General features: G+C 37.7%; 1 pseudogene; it reads right to left on the bottom strand.

The window, feature by feature from the left end:
* Positions 1–3,754: 3,754 nt before the first annotated feature.
* LOC128594752 (heterogeneous nuclear ribonucleoproteins C1/C2-like) overlaps positions 3,755–14,272 on the bottom strand; it is a 31,538-nt pseudogene continuing 21,020 nt past the window's right edge.

The following is a 14,272-nucleotide window of genomic DNA, read 5'->3' as shown; positions in this document are numbered from 1 at the left end:
TTTGATTCAGGTGGCCGCAGGCTTGCCTCAGAGGTGAAAAGGGTGTGCACCCAAATTGAATTTCTCACAGATTTCAATCCAGAAGAATCCCAGTCTTCTCACACAAAGCCCACTATGCTTGGGCAGGCCCTCTAAACCTGGCATAAATCAATTTCACCTGTTTGGCTAAATGTGCACGTGTTAACCTAATGAAGGCGACGGGTGCAATCGGATAGTTTCTGCATGTGTTCTGATGTGGAGGGAATGCGGGGGTGGGGGTGGGGTACTGACCTCTCCCTGACCTTCTCACTGCTCTTTCTGGTGAGGACAGTGGTTCTGTGTCCTGTGGGGCTGATATGGGTCCTTGGGCTAGACTCAGTTTGGGTAGTTCTGCATATATTATAGAGTCCTGGGTCCCAACTGAACAGGATCTAGGGAGAAGGTTTTGTATCTAATTGAGAGAGTATACCTAAATGTGAGCCCTTCAAATTAAATTTTCCCTTGAGGGACTTATATACACAGTTGCCTCTTGTTTCCAAGGTCAAATCTTGAAAACAGGACTCATCTGGGCAATATGGGCAGTATATATTGCCACACTGAAACACACATTTGTTAAGATGACTATTCCCTGATAAACATTAAATATATGAATATTTATTTTATCAGAAAAAGAAAACAAGAAGAATCTTCCTACATCTAGCCACCACATGGGCATCCTTGGGAACTGTAATTTGTCATCACAGTTACTTTTCCTTATTGAATACATTGAGTCAAGTGAACAAACAGGATGGGCAAACTGGCTGGTGGGCCACATCTAACCTGCAGACTGTTTTTATGAATAAAGTTTTATTGTGACACACCCACACCATTGGTCTGCATCTTGTCCCCTGCTGCTTTCTCAATGGCAGTGTTTACTGGTTGTGGCAGGAATGGCAAAGCTGAAAATATTGACTATCTGCTCCTTTACAAAAAAATTTTGCTGACTCTGAAATGTTGTGATTCTGTTTTCCTGCACTTGGAGGATGATATTTGCTTTCTTTTGTAAAGATTAATCCAAATCTACAACTCCTTCCCAGCAACCAAAAAATGGGCAGTATCACAAGGAGGGACGGGGTTGGGAACCAAAGGGAGAAGCCCTGGGTGAGGTGGCCATTCAGATATCTCTAGCAGTCATTTCATGAATTATTCTTGCATCCAAGTGAAAATGAAGCCTGATTTCCTATTCAGAAAAATAGCAATCCATCCTAAAGTCAACCACACTAGATAACATCTGGTAAGTGCTCAAAACTGGATAAAAATCTTGAAATTGCTCAGTTTTCAAACACACACTGGACTGTTTTTTTTCCAGCTTCGTCCGTCAGCATCTTGGGAGGGTGGTGGTGGTGTCATCAAGAGCCTTTAAAGGTTTTCATGTGAAAAAACAGCTTGAAATGATACTATCTCCACAGGAAAAACAGATCTGTGCAAGGGTCAGCCATTTGAAGTTCTGATTTCAAGAGGAAAGTAGAAGGAAGTGTGGAAAATAAAGACAGCATCTGCCTCTGGATGAATGCTAAATTCTTCTGTGACTTGGCTCACGTTTTCTTTTAGCCACAGAGTACAGCATGATTCTGGGTTCACTCTGTGACAAACGGACCACACAAAACAAAGAGGGGCAATGCTGTGAGCTAACACTGTTGCTCTTGATAAGCTCTCCGGGGTACGATTTCAAGGAGTAAGTTAATGGCCTTACTACAAAAGAGTCCCAGGGGTCCCTGAAGCTTGACCCCAAAACTTGAACTCTACCTGAACTGATTTTTTCTTTTTCCTTTTTTGAGGTTTGAAAACATTTAATCAACTCCCCTCCCAGGACATTTGATTTCTCTGCAGTCCTACACTTCTGGGCTCCATCTGGGGGAAGAAGTGCCAAAACCACCATTCGAAAGGCTGCCCCGGAGGTATTTTCAGCCCGACTGGAAGCAGCAGGTAACGGAAATCTTATGAGAAAGCTTGCTCTCAGGAGGGTTTCCTAGTCGGTTTTGCTGACCAAAGCATTTCCCAGGTTCGGATAAACCTTGAAATACAAGTGCACTTTGAAACACTTTCTTGGTTCTAATTTCAGTTAAAGAACTTGGAAGTGCTACCCTTGCATTTTGCCTTCCCTGTTTTTGTCCTGTAGCAGAAGTACTTCCTGGACTCCCTAAAGCATTTAGCTTCCTTTCCAGAAATTCTGCCATACTGTTGGACAAATGCTTTTATTCAGTCATAGAGCATCTATTGATCATCAACAACATTCCTGTCATATGCTTATAGGTGGGTTTGGAGCCTGATATCCTTGAATTCAAGGAACTCAATCTGGCAGAAAAGGTAGACACACTTCCACATGAGGTTACATGTAACATTAACTGTCTAGATGAAATACAGTGGGAGCAAACAGCAATGGTGGAGGTGCATAAGGAGTTAATAATTTTTTATTTTTTAAACAATGGATTACAAATTTCTTTCCCCAAAATGCCATTTGTTTTGTTAAAATGGTCTAATTTCTCTGAAGAAGACAGGCATACGGCCTACAGATACATGAAAAAATGCTCATCATCCTTTATCATCAGAGAAATGCAAATCAAACAACTTTGAGATATCACCTAACTCTAGTAAGATTAGCCCATATCACAAAATCCCCAAGCCATAGATGTTGGCATGAATGTGGATAAAGGGGAATACTTGTGCACTGCTGGTGGGAATGCAAACTAATACCTTCCTTTTGGAAAGACGTTTGGAGATCACTTAGTGATCTAAAAATAGACCTGCCATTTGATCCTGCAATTCCTCTACTAGGTGTATATCCAGAGGACCAAAAATCACTTTATAACAAAGATATTTGTACCCAAATGTTTATTGCAGCCCAATTCGTAATTGCTAAGTTATGGAAGAAGCCCAAGTGCCCATTGACCCGTGAATGGATTAATAAATTGTAGTATATGTACACCATGGAATATTATGAAACCTTAAAAAAGATGGAGACTATATCTCTTTTATGTTTACATGGATGGAGCTGGAACAATTCTTCTTAGCAAAGTGTCTCAAGAATGGAAGAAAAAGTATCCAATGTACTCGGCCCTACTAATGAAACCAATTTATAAGCATCCACACTTCTATATGAATGCTATAACCCAACTACAGCCCAAGATGAAGGGGAAAGGGGGGGGGGAGGAGGGGGGAGGGAGGGTAATTGGTGGGACCACACCTATGGTGCATTTTATAAGGGTACATGTTAAATCTACTAAGTGTAGAATATAAATGTCTTAACACAATAACTAAGAAAATGCGGTAAAGGCTATGTTAACCAGTTTAATGAAAGTATTTCAAATTGTATGTAAAACCAGCACATTGTACCCCATAATTGCATTAATGTACACAGCTATGATTTAATAAAAAAAAAATTGTGAAAAAATGGTGTAAATAAATAGACTAGGAATGGTAGGTAGGTTTTCAATGCTGAGCTCATGTAAAGGACTGGTGGCATCTCTTTGGAGCATAATGTTGAGAAAGATCCTGAGGTTGTATTTGGTCTCAACAGGAAATGACAGCGATTGATTGGTTATCATCAATGCCTTCTGTGGAGGGAGAAACAACAATCATGCTCCAAACATGCCAATCCTGAAGTAGATCCAGCCCAGGATCAGTCAATGCAGAACTACAACAGGGCATATCCATTGGCTCTCTCAGCCCCAACTATGACCTACAGCAGAATCCCTTGGAAGGCATTCTTTTTACACTAATTGGTATACTCTGTAGGTCAATTGCTAGTTCCTGAAACATAAGAAAACTTAGAGGAAAATCAGATACAATAATATGTCCAATAGACCCCCCAATCTGTGATTTTATAAGGGGGTCTCTACTGCATTTAATCACTCCCCCACCCCAAGAAAAAAACCCAGAAAAATAAAATCTTCCCACAACTTTGAAAAGGAGCCATGGCCTGTCACTGGGTATAGACTCCAGGAGATTTTCTTAAACTAAATTTACCAAACCAGAAGTGAGAATTTCTGAGTAGAAACTGTGGTATCCACCTAAATGTGTGGCATATGTGTGCTTGTTGAGACATGAAATTCCCAACTAATTCTGGAAGACTGAAGGCCCTGCCAGGATATCCTGACAGCTGGCTGCCAGGCAGCTTCTGGTGATGATATACAAGAAAATATTTATCATCCTGGGGCTCAGAGGGAACTTGAGATACCATGAGCAGAGTGCTATAAACCTGTCTGAGTATTTCTAGTATTATTCTTATTAAATTAAGGTTCTATTAAAATGAAACATGTTACTATTTAGATTTCTGTCTGCTTGGCAGGATTTGCTTCATAAATCTTGCAGAAGAAAATTGGCTCATTGGAATTGGCTGATTTCGTCAACATCAAGAAAATGGCTACACATTTTTTAATTGTTTCCCTTGAAAATAATTGTTAAACTGTCTCACAAAAATGTTTTCCTTACTGCACTCTCAGTGAGTTAAAAATGCACACCCAAGATTGCCAATTGGCATAATCTGTTGCGATTACAGCAGACAGGCAATGGGAATGTATGAAGTGATAGTTGGGGGAAGGAGGAACTGCTTTTCTTTGCATATGCAAGGTGATTCTTTTTGTTTTTAATTAATTCCTTAAAGTAAAAGCACTTTCCACCCACCAGTGTTTCCTAATTAGGGGACATAAAAAATGAATGAAGAAACAAGCCTCAAACAAAGAGTGTTTGGTGCTCCCATTTCAGCACTAATTAATTACTGTTGTACATGGGAGCACATTTTCCAGAATCTTTGCCTGGACCTAAAGCAGGATATGGGACATGTTGCTCCAGGCTGCACATGCGGGTGGAGGCACATTCATAGCCAACAGGAGCTTTTGCTCCACACTTTTTTGGTATAAAGGATGATGTAAGTCAGTGTTGGTTTATGATTCTAAAATGAGATGCTTTTTTACTTCAGTTACGTTGTGGTGGATCAAGCATTACAAGATAAGCCTTAAATAGGAGTGTAGCCTTACCAGAAATGAATGCATGTGTTTGAGCTTCCAGATACAATGGTCATATGCTGACATCTTGAACTACACAGGTATACAAGCTGTTCTTTTTTTTATTATTATTATTTTGCATATTGACATCCAAATGTTTTCGCATCATTTGTTAACAAGATTATCCTTTAACTACTGAATTGCCTTTGATTAAAAAAAAATAAGTTGACTATATCTGTGTAGCTCTATTTCTGAGTTGTCTATTATGTCTTGTTTATATATATGTCTATCCTTTGGCCAATACTATGCTATCTTGATTACTGTAATTTTATTGTAAGTCTTGAAATTAGATAGTTGAGTCCTCCAACTTTGCTCTTTCTTTGCATTTCATTGGATATTTTAGGTCTTTTGTCTTTCCATGTGAATTTTAGAAGCAGTTTACCAGTGTCTACGGAATAACTTTCTGGGATTTTGATTGGGATTGCATTTAATCTATAGATCAAGTTGTGAAGAATTTACATTTTAACATTATTGAGTTTTACAGGCCATGAATATGATATATTTCTCCATTTATTAGACCTTCTTTGATTTCTTCCATCAGTATTTTGTGGTTGTCTAAATATATAATATGCCTATAAATGTCTACATAGATTTATGTGTACACATTTTTTAATTGTTTCCCTTGAAAATAATTTTTAAACTGTCTTACAAAAATGTTTTCCTTACTGCACATATTTTATTAGATTTATAACTAAGTATTTCATTCTTTGGTGCCATTGTAAGTGGTATTACTTCCTTATGTTCAATTTTCAATTGCTTGTTGCAGAGAAGTTGCAGAAAAACAAATGATTTTATATACTGACCTTTTATCCAGACACCTTGCTGTATTTGTACAGATCATGCAATCTGTAGACAAAAAGCTATTTTATTTCATTGTTTCCAATACATAAATTTTTATTCCTTCTTTTATCATATTGCACTAGCTAGGATTTCCAGTACCATGCTAAATAAGGGTAATGAAAGAGGATATCTTTTCTTGGTACTTATTTTAGGGGGAAAGTGTTTATTTTCTTACCATTAAGTATGATGTTTGCTGTAGGAATTTTCTTGAGGAAGATCCCTGTATTCCTAGTATGTTGTGTTTTTATCATGAATGGGCATTGAATTTTTTTCAAATTATTTTCTGTGTTAAATGATATGACATTATCATTTGGTTTAGCATATTGGTATGGTGGGCTACATTAATTGCATTTTGAATATTGAGTCAGCCTTGTGGACTTAGCCTTTGTACATAATTGTTTTTATGCATTGTTCAAGTTGATTTACTAATATTTTGTTGAGGATCTTTTATCTTTGTGTCTATGCTCATAAGATATGAGCATAGATGTGATCTTTAGCTTTTTTTTTTACTGTCTTTAACTTGTTTTAAGTTAGAATAAGGGTAATGCTGGCCTCAGAATGAGTTAGGAAGCATTTATTCTACTGGTTGTAGGTTTAATTTGCTCTTTTTTCTATAGTTTTCACAAGTGGAATCTTAATTTTTTATTTTAACACTATTTTCTTTTCTAGTGTGGGGTTATACATGATTTGATGCTAAATTTCCCACATGCACTGCTCTCACCTCATCCACAAATTTTGGTAAGTGGCATTCCCTTTCATTTAATTCAAAAACTTTTAAATTTGTCTTGACCCATGGGTATGCATATACTTACTTATACATTTGTAAATATATGCATGTAAGTATATATAAGTATGTATAAAGTATATATAAGTTATAAAGTATATGTAAATATATATAAATGTATAAGTATATGCATATAAGTATGTTGTTTAATTTCCAAGTATTTGGGAATTTTTCTAGCTATTTTTTTTTTTTCTCGGCCGGGGCTAGGTTTGAACCTGCCACCTCCGGCATATGGGACCGGCACCCTACTCCTTGAGCCACAGGCGCCGCCCATTTTCTAGCTATTTTTGTTACTGACTTCTAGTTTATTTTCATTGTGGTCTGACAGTCCATTTTGTATAATTTCTATCCTTTTAAATTTGTTAAGGTGTACTTCATGGTACAAAATGTCACCTACGTGTATCTTGGTGAATATTTCATGTAAACTTGTGAAGAATGTGTTTTCTGTGGTTGCTGCATGAAATCTTCTATAAATGTCAATTTGATCAACTTAATTTATAGTGCTGTTCAGGTCATTTATATCCTTATTAATTTTCTGCCTGCTTGAATGATCAATTACAGAGGACTATTGAAGTCTTCAACTACATTAGTGGCTTTACCTATTTCTTCTTTAAATTCTGCCTGTTTGCTCATGTACTCCAATGCTCTTCTGTTAGGTGCATGAACTTTTAGGATTGTTATGTCTTCTTGGAGAATTGATGCCATTATTAATTATGCCCTGCTGCTCATTGTCCCTGATTAATATTCCTTGTTTTGAAGTCTGCTTTGAATGATTTTTTCCCCTCCAAATGCCTAGTTTAAAAAGGACTTGTTTATTTTGAGGAAAAAATGTTCCAAAACAAACATCAAGTTGTTCACAACAATAACCCACGGTATCAATTTTAGAAAACTAGTCTTAAGACTATTATGCTAATTATTTTTCTAGAGGATGCATTTAACTTCCCAACTCTCATTCACAAAAATACATTGTTACATTTGTGTTAAACTGCCCCACATAGCATTCTTCTATGGCAGGGGTCCTCAAACTGCGGCCCGTGGGCCACATGAGGCAGTGTGATTGTATTTGTTCCCATTTTGTTTTTTTACTTCAAAATAAGATATGTGCAGTGTGCATAGGAATTTATTCATAGTTTTTTTTTTTTTAACTATAGTCCCTCCAATGGTCTGAGGGACAGTGAATTGGCCCCCTGTTTAAAAAGTTTGAGGATGATTGTTCTATGGGGTATAACACACATACTTCTAACTCAAAACTGCTTTCAGGTGCTACTTTAAGTAAATGAGATTGCCTTTGTAATTAGGGAAGCAAATACTGAACTCGTGTGAATAGAGAGAACTGTACTCCCTGCACAACAAGAGATTATTTTGGAGACAGCTGATAAAAACCATATGTCCTTTTCATTGGTAAGTCAAAAAAAGATATCAAAATTAAAAGTAAAACATTACAGAGTAAAACTTAACAAAACTACTAGGAGCATCAAAGAAAGTGAAAATGGGACAGGGTGCAGGGCAATAAGAATTAATAAACATGGGAAGGACAAGGGTCGTAGAACAGAAAGCATGTGCTGAAGAATATGTATCTAGGGGAGAAGATCTGGTGAAAATTTTGATCTAGATAAATGCCTAGGTAAAGAAATAATAGGATAAAATTTCTAAATCCCCTATGTGCTTAAGAGTCACCCTTACCTTTGGAGCTGTCAGTGTCATCTTCTCCTTCCTCAGCCTCTTTTCCATCATCCTTGATCGACTCCAGCTGGTCACCCCCCCAATCTTCATTATCATCATTATCCATTAGGTCCCCTCCTCAGCAATGGCCCCCTGGACTCCATCTTCACATTAGTCTCATCTTTTTTCGGGAGCTGCTATTCTGCTCCTTTTCTGACTTGTCATTCTTCATTTCTACTGCTTCTTGTTTGCTTTGTTCCTTCTTAGTGTTTTCCAGTAGATAATCTACTTTTTGCTTTATCTGGGTCAATTTCTTCTTAGTGGCCTGAAGGTCATCTCTTCTCTCATCTTTCCAGACTTGGAAGAAGAACCTCACTATCCACTCTTAGAATTGAAGCCACTTTCCCCCCTTCATGAGATATTACCTGATACATGTTTGCATTTCAAGGGCAGCACAGCCTGAGCAATAAGAGGAGATGGAGGAGTAGGAGGAACATGTGCTAGGTAACTGTACATCCTGTCATAATAATCCCATTGGAAGTCATAGTCCAAGTCAAAAGAGGAACTAAGTAGAGAGGACGGAGAAGGGTGTTCAGGTACTGACCCCTACATGTCCACTGCAGATTGTTTTGCACCTGCTTTTCATAGATTTACTTTTGGCTCTGTGGCCAGATTTATATAAAAAACTTAACCAGCAAGCATTCTGCCATCCTTTTCTGCTACAGCAGCCAGGAGATTTCTCTCATTAAAATACTGAATAAAGGCAAAGCCCATATGAATGGAGCAACCCAGTTTTGCCATATTTTGAGAGGATTGCCCCTACATCAGACTTTTTGACCACAAGAATGCTGAGGTTCCCAGTAAATACATGGGAGTTCATGGAGAGAGAATCTGTCTTGTTGGTAACATTGCTAGCCCTTGTGTTTTGGTTTCAAGTCTCCTCATGAAACTGAAAACTGTAGCTGAAGATCAAAAACACTCACAGAGTGGGAGAGGGTAAAGAGATTAAATTCTGAGTCTCTTACTCCCAGGTACTACTTGGAGAAGCCAAGTGCTGCTTGAGGTTGACATTGCAGCCACAACTGCATGGTATTCATCTCTTCAAAAATGCTGAATGAAATTAATATAGATAATTGAGCTCTCTTTTGGTGGAATATATTTCTCTTTCCCTATACTTTTAACCCGTCTGAGTCTTTCAAAGTAGGTTTCTTGTAGACAACATGTATTTGAGTCTTTTTTTTTTAACCCATTCTGACAACTTCTCTTTTAACTATTATATTTATATCATTTACATTTAAAGTTGTCATTGATCTAGTTGGATCAATATCTATCATGTTTATGATTGTTTCTATTCATTACATTTGTACATTGTACCCCTTTTGACTATGGTTTTCCCCCTCAGGTGAGATAAGAAAGCTGAGGAGTTTCAAATGGGAGAAATACTTCCCTGAACTGGGATAAATCTCCTGCAAAGTCTTTTCCCCCAGGAGGTTATGCCTTTGTTATGAGTATTTTCACCCTGATTACTCTTTCCCTACCCACCCATAAAAGGATCTTTCTTGGATCTTCACCTTAAGAAACTGGTGAGATTCTTAGAAGTAAAAGTCTTAAAAATGTAGTGACCAACCTAGGATACCTGGGAATTTCTCACTCTTATGGCAGCTGATATTCAAGCTTCCAGTAATTCATTAAAATTATTTGCACCAGAATGTTTATTGCAGCCCAATTCATAATTGCCAAGTCCTGGAAGCAACCCAAATGCCCATAAACCCATGAATGGATTAACAAATTATGGTATATGTATACCATGGAATACTATTCATCCATTAAAAAAATGGAGCCTTTACATCTTTTATGTTTACCTGGATGGAGTTGGAACATATTCTTCTTAGTAAAGTATCTTAAGAATGGAAGGAAAAGTATGTAATGCACTCAATGCTATTATGAAACCAATATATAATCACTTACACATTTATATGAATGATAAAACACAAATATAGTCCATTAAGAAGGAGGGAAGAGGAGGGAGAGGGGAGGGGAGGGTAAGTGGAGGGAGGTGGAGGGCATTTGGTGGGATCTTGCCTAATGTGCACAATGCAAGAGTACATTTCAAAACAACTAAGAGTAAATTATAAATGTCTTACCACAAAAAAAAAGTAAGTGAGGTGATGGTTATGTTAATCAGTTTGATTTAAGCATTCCACATTGTATATCAAATTATCACATTGTACCCCATAAATTTTTACAGTTATGATTTAATGAAAAATTAAATTTAAAAATGTAAGTGTTCCTACCAGTTTATGGCTTTGGCATCTTTTGCTCTGGTAAGCAAATCTTGGTTGCATCTCTCTGTATGTGCCTTCCTCTTCAGATTTTGGGGTGGTAGTTTGCCTTCTATGATAGGTCCAGGAAAAGCAATCAGTTTCAGTTGGACAGCTTTTTCTTGATCTCATAATGAGAACAATGACTTCCAAGGTCTTTACATATCAGAATTGAAACTGAAAGTTCTGAAATTGTTTCTTTGTTTAATTAAACTTTTGATTTTGAGATAACGTCTATGACAACTATATAGTACCACATTAGAACCAAGAGATTGACGTTGGCACTGTCAGATGTAGAACATTTCTATCACCACAAAGATATTTCATGTTGTCTTTTTATAGCTATATCCACTGGATCATTGGCAACCATCAATCTGGCAATTCTTTGTCAGTGCAAGAATTTTATGTAAAAAATACAATATGTAACTTTGGGGATTGTTATTTTGTTTTTTTTTTACTCACTATAATTCTCTGGAGATTCATCCAAATTTTGGATGGTTATTTTCTTTTTCATTGCTGAGTAGTATTCCATAGTAATGATGCACCACAGTTTGTTTAATAATTCACCCATGTTAGGACTTCTGAATTGTTTCCAATTTGAGGTTATTATGAATAAAGCTGTATAAACATTAATGTAAAGGTTTTTGTGTAAACACAACTTTTTATTTCTCTTGAAATAAATGCTTGGGAATGGAGTTGCATATTTAGCTTTTGAGAAATTCCCAAACTGTTTCTCAGAATGTCTGTACCATATTATATTACCACAAGCAGTGTATGAGTGATCCAGTTGTTTTGTATTCTCGACAATATTTTGTTTTTTTACTATTTTTTATTTTAACCATTCTGATAAATGTGTGGGTATAAGTCATTGTTGGTTTAATTTGCATTTTAATGGTTAATGTGTATGTAATATTGAACATCTTTTCATGAGCTTATTTGCCATCTGTATATCCTTTTCTGTAACATATCTGTTTATTACTTTTTCTCACTTTATAATTGGATCTTTTTTGTGTTGAGTTTTGAGTTTTTTTATTTTTAATAGATACTAGCCCTTTGCCAGATATGTGGTTTTCAAATAGTTTCTCCTAGTCTGTTGCTTGTCTTTTTATTCTCTTAGGAGGACTTTCACATAATAAAAGTTTTTAGTTTTGCTGAAATCCAATCTATTACTTTCTTCTTTTATAAATAACGCTTTTGGTGTCAAGAAAACAGTCTAAGACAAGTCTAAGAACTCTTTGCCTAGCCTTTGTTTCCAAAGATTATCCATGTTTTTTTCCTTAAAGTTCCATAATTTTACATTTAAGACTATGATCAATTATGATTAATCTTTGTATAAGGATTAGGTCAAAGTTTTCTTTTTGGGGTTTTTTGGGCTATTATGTCTACTTGTCCACTATTTGTTGAAAAGGCTATCCTTCTTCCATTGAAGTGCTTTTTGAATCTTTGTGAAAAATAAGTTGGGCATATTTATGTGCATCAATTTCTGTGTTTTCTGTTCCACTGATATGTATACCTATGCCTCTGACAAACAACAAAGTCCTCATTACTCTAGTTATATAATGAATCTTAAAACTGGGGAAACTAATTCCTTAACTTTATTTTTCTTTTTAAATTGTTTTTAGCTACCTATTTTTTTTTTTTTTTGCCTTTTCACATAAATTTAGGATAAGTTTATCTATATCTATAAAAAATCTTGTTGGGATTTGGTAGGAATGTCATTAAACCTGTGTATTAATTTCCTAATACTTCTATTACTTCTATAACAAATTGTCACAAACTCAGTGGCTTAAAACAACACAAATTTATTCTCTTATAGTTCTGGTAGACAGAATCTGAAATCAGCCTCACTGGGCTGAAGTCAAGGTATTGACAAGATTGGTTGATTTTGGAGGCTCTGAGGGGAAAATCTGTTTTCTTGCCTCTTTCAGCTTCTAGTGGCAATACTAGAAGCAATACTCTTGGGCAATATTCCAATCTCTGGCTTCCTTTGTTACCTTTCTTAATTCTCCCCCTGTATCACATATTCCGCTGGCTGCTTCTTATAAGGACACTGTGATTGCATTTGGGAACCAGAAAATAACCTAGAATAATTGGCCAACCTGAAAATCCTTAGCCTAATTACACAAAAAAATATTTTATTAGTCATATATAATATATGTATATATATCATCATAATCTACTGGTATACATTATCCCTGTTCAAGTGAATTGTAGCAACTTATTTCCCTTTATGCCTTTTTTTTTTCTTGTTAAGACAGAGTCTCATTCTGTTGCCCTAGTAGAATGCTATGGCATCATCATAGAAAACAGCAACCTTGGGCAGTGCCTGTGGCTTGGTGAGTAGGGTGCTGGCCCCATATACCAAGGGTGGTGGGTTTGAACCCAGCCCTGGCCAAACTGCAACAAACAATAGCTGAGAATTGTGGCTGGTGCCTATAGTCACAGCTACTCAGGAGGCTGAGGCAAGAGCCCAAGTCCAAGAGCCTGGAGGTTGCTGTGAGCTGTGACACCACAGCACTCTACCAAGGGCAACAAAGTGAGACTCTGTCTCTAAAAAGAAAGAAAGAAAAGGGGGGGCGGAGCATGATGATGGACAGGATGGATGTGTAGCCCACCTCTCCCAAGCCATCAGGTGAGAGGAAAGGTGGTCTGGACCTTCCCTGTGGGTGGATTATTGGCGTGGACAGACAGCTGGAGACGCCCAGCGAACTGGCAGATTGCTATATATGAGGGGTAATTTAAAACCACAGACTCTGTTGTAGAGATTCTTCCCTGCTCGGCCGTGCCAGCCAGCAGACCCCAGCCCTACGGAGGGCAGCAGCTTGTAAATGCTGACAAAACCCAATTGACAAATAATTATTCCTGAACTGAGGGAGGCATCCAAAAGGAGAGCCACTCAAAACCACGGGGAGCTGGGCAAACTGTTGGACAATTGAAGGGAAGGGATCCTGCCTGGGAAACAGACATTTTGAACTACCCAAAAGGGCGGGCACCCTTCCCCCAGGTGTTGGAGGGGGCTGGCGGTTCAGGCTGCGTGGCAAACTGGTGGGCGCCGATCCAAAAGGGAAACTCTCAACCATAAAACTCAGAGTAAGTCCCCCGAACGCTCCAACCACGGGAACCGGCTACAGCTACTGAAGCCGTGGACCCGGCTTTAGCTGCTAAAGCCGCGAAGTTGGCTTCAGCCCCGGGAACCAGCCACAGCAGATAAAACCACAAACCCACCAACGACCGTGCGAACTCAGCACCACTCCCCCTACAGCCGATTGCAGTCACCAGTTTGCAGGAGAAACTGGGAACAGAGTGGAAAGACTTAAGAAGTGTGGACACCTGCACTGAGTGGGAAGGTTGGTTGCAGGTGCTGTCTGGAAAAGAACAGCCCAGGTTACACAATTCTTAGGTGACAAACTTTTACAGAAATTCCAAAATGGCGATCGCCATGGAAGGTGGTTACCATGGTAACAGTATAAACTGTAAATCAGGTATAAGCCTTGGAACCACTCACAGCACCACCTAGTGTCCAAAAGTATATTGCAATATGAATATATTCCTACGAAAGTTGATCCCTACAGCAGACATATAGATATATATAGGTATATTTCTACATGCAAGAATATTTTTGTAGTTGGTGCCTTTTTTGTTTT

The sequence above is a fragment of the Nycticebus coucang genome, chromosome 9 (assembly GCF_027406575.1).
Source record: "Nycticebus coucang isolate mNycCou1 chromosome 9, mNycCou1.pri, whole genome shotgun sequence".
Lineage (NCBI taxonomy): Eukaryota > Metazoa > Chordata > Mammalia > Primates > Lorisidae > Nycticebus > Nycticebus coucang.
This window is presented reverse-complemented; position numbering and strand designations above follow the sequence as displayed.